Raw genomic sequence first — 11,568 nt, 5'->3', positions numbered from 1 at the left:
AAGGCTAGCTCACCATGAGAGTGTCTGCACAAGGGCAATACTTGTATTCATCAGCAAGAAAGCTCACAGATTTAAAGGATTACAATTTTGTTGAGGAGTTACACCAACTTCCTTATAAATAGGATGTGCATCCTAAATAAACCCCACAACTTGAATGAGACACCACAATCACAACAAACATCTATACACTCTAGAACAATCTGCATTTATCCATTAATTCCAAGTCTCCCCCTTAATGGAGAAATGGATCAAAGCATAACATAGAAAACATGTCTGTTAGTCTCAGTCTCTGTCAGGCTTACAATTTGACCTTAACAATTTCTGATCGGGATTAGATCATTATATTATTTTTCATTAATCTCAATGCATTCGGAGTGGAAAAAGTGGAGGAATCATCTCATCATACCGTTTTTACCGGTGGGACCCAGTTTGGCGAAACAGGGTCTGCAACCTTCTGGGATCGTTTTGAGCCATCAAACGACGTTTCTTAGGTTAAAAAATTGCCACTTTAACACCGCACCTTTTCATGTTATTCTACACACATAGATCTTTCCAACTGCACAAGAAGCGCGTCAATTGGAGTCTATATGCAAAAGTTATGTCACTCAGAAGTTAACCTTCTTGTTTTCATACCTATAGTTCGAAAGGATGTCGCGTCAGCCCCCATTATCCATGGAAAAGGGGATAGCCACATGTTTTTGATGTAAAAGACTCAAGAAGAGTCTATATTGTAACTCTAGTTAAGAGTTTATGTAGTCAAATTTAACCACTAGTAGGCTATCGGACTATGTTATAACCAGGCGACTAGGAGGAAGAGGTATTTCATTCTTTCGAGAGCATTTTGCTCCATAGTTGAGCAAAGATAGCTAGGAGAGATAGGAGGTAGAGCACACAAAGAGAATTTTTTCATTGTAGCATCCACGGGCCACAAGCATTGCTTCTTTGTACCTGCAGCCTTAATTTCCAGGCACAGAAAGAGAGCAAAGCGGCCTCACCTTTCCACTGGGTTTTCTCCCAAAAGGGTTTCCCATATCATATATTACATCTTATGTGTGTGTGTAAACTTATTTTGTTGTTCTCTACTTTTATGCATAATTTCCATTCATTTGCATGCACTAATTACAGTTAAATTTATAGATCTATAAGTTTAATCAAATTGTAATAATGTAAAAATTTAGAATTTTAATATATTATTATTAGGTTTGTTCTGACGAATTGTCTAATGGAATATCCATGAAATTTTACGGATCATTTGGTATCAAAGTAGGTTTCTTTGGGTATTTTGTGGAGATTGTAAGGATCAAGATCGATGAGGCCAAAAATCGTAAAACCCTAACCATGGTTAACAAATCTGCAAATGAACCTTGTGATCCTACAGAGGTGAGGTTTACATGGCTGGAACAACAAGTCGCCGATATCAACTACAATGTAATCCTCCTCATGGCGGTCTTGAATAGAAAGTTGGGGATATTTGGAGAAGACAGGGGTTCGAATGAATAGGACAAATTTGAACAGGGATCAGAAGATCGGGGAGAAATAGATAACTTGTCAAATAAAGAATAAGTCCCTGTTTAAAATGTAAGCAAACATCGATATCAAGCCATACCGCGCGAGATCGACGCTCCGAAGTTGAACCATTGGTTACAGCAACTAGAATTTTATTCCAGTGTTCATCAGATTGAGGAAGGACAGAAAATCTCATTTGCATGGCTGAAATTGGAGGATCGTCCATTGACTTGGTGGGAGAGCCACATGGAAACCCTGAGGTTAGAGGGAGAACCCCTAGTGACTAGGTGGGAAGATTTCAAAACCCTCATTAATTCATATTTTTATCCCATTGGGTACATGGAGGAAAATTAGATCCAGTGGCATTACTTCAAACAAAAGTCGGGCCAAAGCATGCAGGAGTACACCATGGAATTCAAGAAGATGGCTATAATTTTGGGTATCTCTCTAAAGAACCTAGATGTACTCCTCAAGTATTTGGGGTTTCTACACTGTCATCTGTCTGAGCAAGTGATGTTGTTCAAGCCCAAATTGGTGGATGAGGCTTGTGTACAGGCACAGTACCTAGAGAACATAGGCCTGAACAAAGCTCAATCAAGTGGATTGAACCAGAAGGAGCAACATGAAGCCTCTAAGGAGGGGAAGAAGAAGCAAAAAGAGGGAAAAGATAAAGAGATTGTAGCCAAAGCACACCAATGTAAAGATCTTAGCAACCGCTACAACCACTGCAACATTGATGGCCATACAAAGGGGAAGTGTTGGAAGTTGCATCTAGAGCTAAACCCAAAGAAGAAGAAGAAGAATCTCATGGCCACAGATTCGAGCAACCAAGCTTAAAGAAGCTCAGACGTGGATGAGAAGATTGTTTATACGAGTGCATAAGGAGTTAAATCTGAGTATCCTTCAACAACAAGAACTAAAAGAAATGATCAAACTCTTCCATATAAATATACAGGTCAAGAAGACAAAGATTGATGCTTTGTTTGACTTAGGATCGCAGGTGAATCTCATTGCAACAGAGTTGGTCAAGATGTTGGTGTTGGAAGTTCGTGACCATCCAAACCCATATCCACTAGGATGGGTAAATAAGGATGCAGAGTTGAAGGTAACAAAACATTGTAAACTTAGATTTTCTATTAGTGTTGATTTTATTAATGAAGTAAATCTAGATGTGGTTCTCCTTGATGTATGTGGAGTCATGTTTGGGATTCCATACATGTACATGAAAGATGCAATATTCATGAGGAGATTTAATCAGTATCTGCTCGTCAAGGATGGAAAATCGTTTATGATCAATGTGTACAAAGGCAAGTCAAAAATTTCACTAGTAAGTGTCAACCAAGCTAAGCAATTGATCAGTTCCAGCAACAAGTATGTTTTATTGTTTTTAAGAGAAAGTTAGTCTAAAGAGGAGTCAATAAAAGGCAAGGCATCCGTGGGGTGGGTGTACTAAGAAACAGAAACAACAATTGGAGTAGTTTTTATACGCATAGAGGGATGTGTTTTGAGAGCCAAAAGGTTTACTACTTAAGAGATAAGTGGAACATGAGATCTAGCTATTGTTGGACTCCCCATTGCCAAATATTGGGTTATACGGGAAGTTTGGTATAAAAGAAAGCGAGGTGAAGAAACAGTTACAGCAGCTACTAGAATAGGTTTTCATTCGATTTAGTACATCACCATGTGGGTCACCCATCATCATTGTGCAGAAGAAGGATGGGATTTAGTAGATTTGTATAAATTACAGGGCGTTGAACAAAATCACCCTCAAGAACAGATACCCCCTACCCAGGATAGATGATCTACTAGATCAGTTGTAATAAGAAAAGTAATTCACCAATTTGGACTTGAAGTATGGATATCACCGGGTTCGATTCAAATATGAAGATACATGGAAGACCGCCTTCAAAACCAGGCAAGGGTTGTATGAGTGGTTAGTTATGCCATTTGGCCTATGTAATACACTAGCTATGTTTATGAGATTAATAAATGATGTGTTGCACCCTTTTATATATTCATTTGTTATTTTCTATTTGTATGATATATTGGTATATAGTGCTACCTAGGAGGAGCATATTTCACATTTGACACGAGTGCTGGAAACATTAAAGAAGCAACAACTACTACAAAATCTCAAGAAGTGCGAGTTTGCACAGAAGTCTTTGGTGTATTTGGGGTATGTGATTGATGGAGGAGATCTGAAAATAGATCCTTCCAAGATGGAGGCCATCATGAAATAGTTAGTGTCTACTAATGTTTCTAAGGTCAGGAGTTTCATTGGGGTAGCATAACACCTTAGGAAATTCATAACCTTATTTTCAGCGGTAGCAGCACTGCTCCACGCCATAACAGCAAGTGGTAAGAGTTTCCAGTGGGGAAAATATTAGCAGAAGCAAAAGAAGAAGATCGGTCAAGCACCAGTTCTAGAATTACCAAACTTGCAGCAACCCTTTGAAGTGGAGTATGCGAGTGGATATGTTATGGGAGTTGTTTTGATGTAGGGAGATATTTTTTTTATGCTACCATTCTGAAGTATTTCATGGGGCATTTCTTAACTAACCTACCTATGATAAGGAGCTTTATGCCATGGTGCAAGTTGTGAAGAAGTGGAAGCACTATTTGATGGGAAAGCAGATAGTAATCCACACAGATCACCAGTCATTACAGTACTTGCAGGCTTAGATTAAGCTATAGCAAACCTGGCATTATAAGTGGATGGGGTTTTCACAGTAGTTTCATTTGGTGATCAGGTATAAGGACATCACAAACAATTTGGTCGACATGCTTTCAAGGCCACGCATATCAAAGATCACAGCTTTGGGGACTCTTATGCACATGGAGCCATTCACCCATTATGCATATAGAGATGCATATTTGGTAGATGATGACTTTATGGAGTTGTATCAACAGTTGCAGAGTCAAATTCATGTGCACGATGGCGATAGCACCATTGACTACCATCTCCAGGATGGGTTACTCTATAGGTTGGAAAAGCTATGCGTTCCTAAAGTTGAGTGATTGTAGCTCATTATACTGAGGCTCACACCTCCAAGGTTGTAGGGGACTTTGGTGTAGGGAAGATCATGGCTAACTTGAAGAGGTATGTGTATTGACCCAAGATGCAAGAGCAGGTAGCTAGGTTCATAAGAGGATGCATGCTTTGTTGTACCAACAAGCCTAGCAATAGGAAACAGGGTCTATATCATCCCTTACCTATACCTACTCGTCCTTGGGACATCATTTCCATGGACTTTGTGGGAGGTTTACCGACAAACAGGATGGGACATGACTGTTTGTTCGTGGTAGCTGATAGGTTTAGCAAGATGTGTGTTCTGATGCCCTATAAAAAGACCATCAGTAGGCAAGAAGCAGAAAAAAATTTCTTTGGACAGGTTTGGGCGCACTTTGGGATACCAAGGGGCATCGTTTCAGACAAGGATACAAGATTTCTCAATCCATTATGGACTACGTTGTGGGAGAATATGGACACAAAGTTGAAGATATATACAACATTCCATCTACAAACAGATGGGAAAACAAAAGTAGTCAACAAGACTTTAGTGCATCTTCCAGGGGGATACAACTAGAGGCATCTAAATACTTCGGATGAAAATATGGTATATATACAAAATTATTACAACAAATAAATCCACACTTCTACAAGAACGTCCCCATTTGAGACTTTTTTTGGATATTTTTCACCTTCACCTTTGGATATTGCATATGGGAAACAAGGAGGAGTGAGGGAAGCTCTTACAAGAGATCCTTTGATGGATAAAAAATTCATAGAGAAGATCAGGCAGATCCATCTATAGGTATTAGACACACTACAGAAGTTGCAGGATAAGTATAAGGTTGTTCATGATCAGCACATAACAGAGAAATCATTTAAGGTGAGAGACAAAGTATGGCTACAGTTGAACAAGGAGAGGTTGCAGGGGCCTCGTAAGAAAATAAAGACTATGAGGTATGGTCCTTTTGAGATACTGGGAAAAGTGGATGATAATTCCTATCGACTTATTTTACCACCATATATGCGCATTTACTCAGCGGCGAATGTGGAGAATTTGAAACACTATGAGCCTTCCACGCTAGATCAGGGAGAGGAATAGGTCCTACCTTCTAGGGAGGATTTGGCACCAAACGCATAGGCAGAGTTAACAAAAGATACATTTTTACAAAAGAGGTCCAGAACTACAAGACAGGGGCAACATGACCTTTGGAATATTGGGTTGAAGGGATAACTTCTAGGCAAAGCTAAATGGTACACCAGAGAGAAGGTGAGGGAAATATTACCTCGCCTCATTCAATAAAATATTGTGAGGACAAAAATCCTCCCAAAATGGGATGTGATCCATATTGGACCATTATATTGTTTTTCATCAATCTCAATGCATTCGGAGTGGAAAAAGTGGAGGAATTAGCTCATGGGATCGTTTTTACTAGCGGGACCCAGTTTGGCGAAATGAAATCTGAAACCTTCCGGGAGTGTTTTGAGGCATAAAATAACATTTTGGGGGTAAAAATTTATCTCTTTAGTGATGCACCTTTTCATGTTATTCTACACACATATATCTTTCCAACAGAGCAAGAAGTGTGTCAATCAGAGTCTATATGCAAAAGTTATGTCACTTAGAAGTTGGCCTTTCTATTTTCACACCTATAGTTCGGGGGGATGTCATGTCAACCCCAATTATTCATGGAAAATGGGCTAGCCATGTTTTTTTTATGTAAAAGACTCTAGAAGAGTCTATATTTTAACTCTAGTTAAGAGTTGATGTAGTAAAACTTAAACACTAGTAGGCTATCAGACTGTGTTATAACTGAACCACTAGGAGGAAGAGGCATTCCATTCTTTCGAGAGAATTTTGTTCCATATCTAAGAAAATAAATCCAGGAGAGATAGGAGGTAGAGCACATAGAGAGGATAATGTATTGTATAAACCCATGGGCCACAGGAATTACTTCTTTGTACATGTAGTCTTAATTTCCAGATAGAGAAAGAGAGAAAAATGATTTCATCTTCTAGTTGGGTTTTCTCCCGAATGATTTCCCAGAACATATCTTGTGTCTTATGTGTGTGTGTGTGAGGTTATTTTTTCATTCTCTACTTTTCTGCATTATTTTCATGCGCATGCATGCACTAATTACAGTTAAATTTACATATCTAGAAGTTTAATAAAACTATAATAGTGTAAAAAATCAGAATTTATTATTATCAGATTTGTTGTGATAAACTTTCCAATGGAATATCCACATCAGTTTATGGATCAATTTAATTTTTACCTTTCTTACTATTAAGTAATGATAGCACTTCCTCCTCGATTTTTTCAATTGCATGATGTAACACGGATGTGGTTTTTTTCTCATTATTTCCAATAGTTCATCAGGTTCAGAAGGCCAGGATTTGTCTTCAAAATTGCATATTCTTCAATACATACTTAAGTGGGTTGTTGTGCTTTTTCATTACCTTCGTCTATACCTTGTTCAGTGGATTGTTGCCACATTAGCCAATAGTAATTCCTAATTTATTCAAGACTCCACTGCATTATAATCCCATGAATTTCTTTGGATGTATCAATTGTTGTTTCAATTTCCATGTCACCTGCATCATTCATGGATTCTTCATTTTTCTCATTTTCAAGAGCCCTCACTGTAATGCCAACTACTTCTTTTAGACCTTCATCAATCTGTACAAAGGAAATTTCAATCCATTCTTCAATAAGTTTTATCTCTGCATCATAATCAATCTTGACACCTTCAAACTTGTTTGTTCCTTTAATTGTTGTTATGATTTCCTCGTCGCGTTCTTTCACTTGATCATCAAAAGAAAACGACAATTTTTCAATAAACTTCTTTACATATATAACCTACAATTCATTTTCATAACACAAATATCCGTTATAAAATTTAATTGCAAATTCCTCTTTCTTCAATTCATCAGTTGTTGCTAAATCATCCACAACTTTTTCCTCTGCAATCTATGCACCTAGTTGTAGATCTACTACTAAAAATTCACCTTCATCTTCATTATTTTTCTCACTGCAATTCATTTCAAACTGATTCAAAACAATATTTAGTATTTCATATTCCACCTCATCCTCATGATACTTTCTCCTAAATTGTTTAAATTCTCTTCAAAATTGTGTAAGTTTTCTTTTCCTGCCCATTATCTTGGAGCGACGATTCTACGAACATATCTAAAGTGCTCTCAAAAATTATTATGCCAGCAAGCTATAATTTTTTAGAGCATACACTTCATCTAATGGATTATGTGCAGACAACATACAAAAAATGGACTAGCACAATCTCATCCACATGCATAAGAATTCAATAATTTCAACAACTACCAATACATGGCCAAATAATTATAAAACAGGTCTCTTAAGCAAAATCTTTCCATGCCAATCATACCAACCAAATGTTGATCATACCAACCATACTTTCACAGAATAAAGAAACTTTTAAATTACACTTACAATTTTGGCTGATGTCGAGATTCCTCTTAACAACAACCCACAACAGACAAGAACAATTACAATGATGAGGATGACTCATTCATTTCTTCAATGACGCATGGATAGTTATTATTATTCTTCGATAACTATTCTTCTTATTTTTTGATGGCTCTGGCAGTCTCCACAATTCATGGTGCCCTCAGATCACATAAAAAGCACCATAAGTTCACTGCACCAGTGCACACGTTTACACCTCCCACACATTTTTTGTTGAAATATGGAAACAAGAATATTCCAATTTAATTTGTCCTTGAATTAAATTGTGAATTAAAATCGAATTTAGTCTTAAGAGCTACTTGGAAATAATTAATTTATTTATTTTAAATTAATTAGTTGGAGAAATTCAAGTTAGAAGTCTTTCTGAAGTCATGCAAGGGTTATCCCTTAAATTAAGGAGATAAGATTGAGTTATATTTGAGTTGTAATTAGTTAACTCAATTTATTGAGTTAAGTCCAATTAAATTAGTTCCAATCTATTTGAGGAACTAATAGTGAGTTAACAGTCAGTTGATGCACTAATGCACTCAACTAGTGCTACTCTAGTTAATTGAATATTCCCTCATCAGAAACTCATGCATGTCTATTATGAGAAAGACCCAGTTGAGATAAATGTTCAAGGACAGTGTACTATCAGTTGCATGTTTTTTCTCATGGAGAAAACTCATACATGCAGTCAAGGATTTATCCTTGAGGATTGCACAGTTTTGGAGGAAGGGTTTTCCACTTGGTAAAGACAAATCATCCACAAGGAACAGCGCAAGGAAATAGGAGCTTGGAGGGTAGAGAGGAAGGCTGGAGAGAAGCAAAGATTGTCTGTGAGCGTCTGTAAGGATTGTACTGAGAGCTGGCTAGCTATGAGAGCTAACGCTTTGTATAATTCCTATGTATTTCCACCATGTATGATAATATAATAGTGTGGGGATTTTAGCTAAGGCTTCCCCAAAGTATTTTCATGTGTATTTTGCCATTGATTCTTCTTCTTCTGGTTATATTGTTCAGCTCGATCTTTAAGCTTCTGCAAATTGATAGTAGAAGTAGGTTATAGTATTCTGCTTTGATGTATATTGCATTATCGGGTTAAATTACATTGATTTTCTACATTTTTCTCCTCTTCTCTTCTACACCTACCACCAATTGAAATTTTCTTTTCTCTCCTCTGAGGCAAGCAGCGGCTCTTTGTTGAGGTTGATAGTTCGTCCCTCTCTCAACAAAAACACACTTCACGCTACACTAGTTAGTAAAACTCACAACGAGCTCTCCTCCTAATCCATACTCCTTACAATAACCATCAAGTAGCTCCAACAATGCTTACAAATAATCTAGAGAGATGAGTTCAGAGAGCTTTCTTCTCCCAACAGCACTTTCCAATCGTAGAATATTTGAGGTACCAAATGCTCTCTTGAATTCCCACTATAGCTCCAGCTCTTAAGCTCCAAATCTAACCTCACAAGTTGGCACCTTCTTACTCACACAAGTTGGGGTTAGCTCCTCATGTGCACAACAAAATAAGTAAATTTGTTTGAAAAATAATAATGAAAGTCATTTCCTCCTTTCTAGCACACAACTCAAGCAACCCATTGATTGTTGTTTTCTATGCTCATTAGTTGACTCTCAACAATTCTTCCAAAAATTCACATTACTGATAGCTCTTCATTCAACTCAACATACAACTCCTTTTTCAACTTCTATTTCAACTCAACATACAACTCCTTGACACACAGTCCCATGACGCAGCAAGTTCATACACGACACACAGTGCTAGAAACATTGAAAATGTTTACTCTTTAGTGGCCCTTGTAATGCCTTTAACAACACAAACTATGAAATATCCACTACATGCAGTGCTTCTACAAGATCAGCAGTCCAAACACAATATCAAAAAACTCTTCTAAATGCACAGATCACAGATTTCCTTGTTCTGAGAGGTCGACTTGTCTTTTTGCTCCCCCACTCCAGATCCATCTCTGTAGCTCCACTTTCGCCACACAAATACACAGCAACCAAATTGAAAAAAAAATCAATCAGCAGCTCTCTCTCTCTAATAGCTCCAAGACATGCCACACAAAAGTTGCCTCACTAACCGATTTCACCCAACACACACACACACACACACACCAGTCGGCTCAAAGATGATTAAAAACAGTAATCTTTGACATCAACACAAGAAGCCACACACAACTCCACACTCCATCTAGTAGAAACAAGGTCATGTCTCTTTGTTGACCACATACAACATAACACATTATTTAATATGCCACAAGAGATTCATGTTCCAATCAGCATGATGGATTCTTTGGCACCCCTACTCACAAGAAACAACAATCGCAGCACTAATCGATTGAGCCTATCCTTGTGATCCTCCACACTATGTGTTTCGAACAACAAAGTGTTCCCAAATGCAATTTCTACCCACGCAACAATTCGAGGGTCCACTGTTATGCATTTTTCCACAAGCAACATTTCAATATGTCAAAAAACACAACACACCAACAAATCTCCCTTGCATAGCGCACGACTCCAATAATTGGCTTCTCGTCACCCATCTCCTTGCCTCAAATTATGATTGAGTTATGGTCTTGCTGGGCAGATCACAATAAAATCTGCTCCAATGACAAATGGCACTGAGAAAATCCTCCACCTCAGATCTGCGATCAAACAAATTGGCATCTCCCAATAGAAATTAATCGCACACCGAATTCAATCACCCTCCAGATAATTTCCGACTCCAACATGAGCTCTGATACCAATTTTAAAATCAAGGAAGAAAAAATATGAAATAAATGATCATATCTCAGGTGAGGCTAGCTCACCATGAAAGCGCCTACACAAGGCACTACTTGTATTCATCAGCAAGAAAGCTCATACATTTAAAGGATTACAAATCTATTGAGGAGTTGGAACAAATATTTCATAAATAGGATCTGCATCCTAAATAAATCCCACAACTTGACTGAGACACCACAATCGTAACAAACATCTAATAATAATGCACTCTACAATAATCTATATTTCTTCATTAATTCCAAGTTTATGTAAGTTGTTTAGATATTTACCTAAAATTATGTGGACTTTTGTCTTATTCATATATAGGATACAATTGAGTGGTCATAATGGATAAGAACATGTGTATTAGCTTAAGGGTTTATAGGTTCAAATCCATGGGTAGAATGTGTACACCTATTTATATTGTAATAGTCAAAAATCACTATGTAGGAGTTGATCCCTTCTCCCATAAACAAGGGGGTCTCATACAACAATTTTATTATAATATTACATGCATTTTATTTTCAACTTTCTTTTATTTGCAAAATAAATAAGTTTTATGGGGTTATATTTTCCCATGTCATTTTTGGTATTATGTGATGATAACTTAGCTTACATTAATAAATTATATGCCTTTTTTATGCACAAATAATTTCTATAAGACCCTAGCCTTGAATAGCTTTACGTATCTTTGTCACAAGATCACATCAGTGGTATCTAACTGAAAAGGTAGATACAATGGAGGGTTGATGGCTAGAAGAGTTGGCTTTGGGCACCCTTG

The sequence above is a fragment of the Pinus tabuliformis genome, chromosome 7 (genome assembly GCF_031772625.1).
Source record: "Pinus tabuliformis cultivar Carrire ecotype Pingquan chromosome 7, CPIR1, whole genome shotgun sequence".
NCBI lineage: Eukaryota > Viridiplantae > Streptophyta > Pinopsida > Pinales > Pinaceae > Pinus > Pinus tabuliformis.
The sequence above is the reverse complement of the archived record's forward strand: the minus strand, read 5'-3'. Positions refer to the sequence as shown.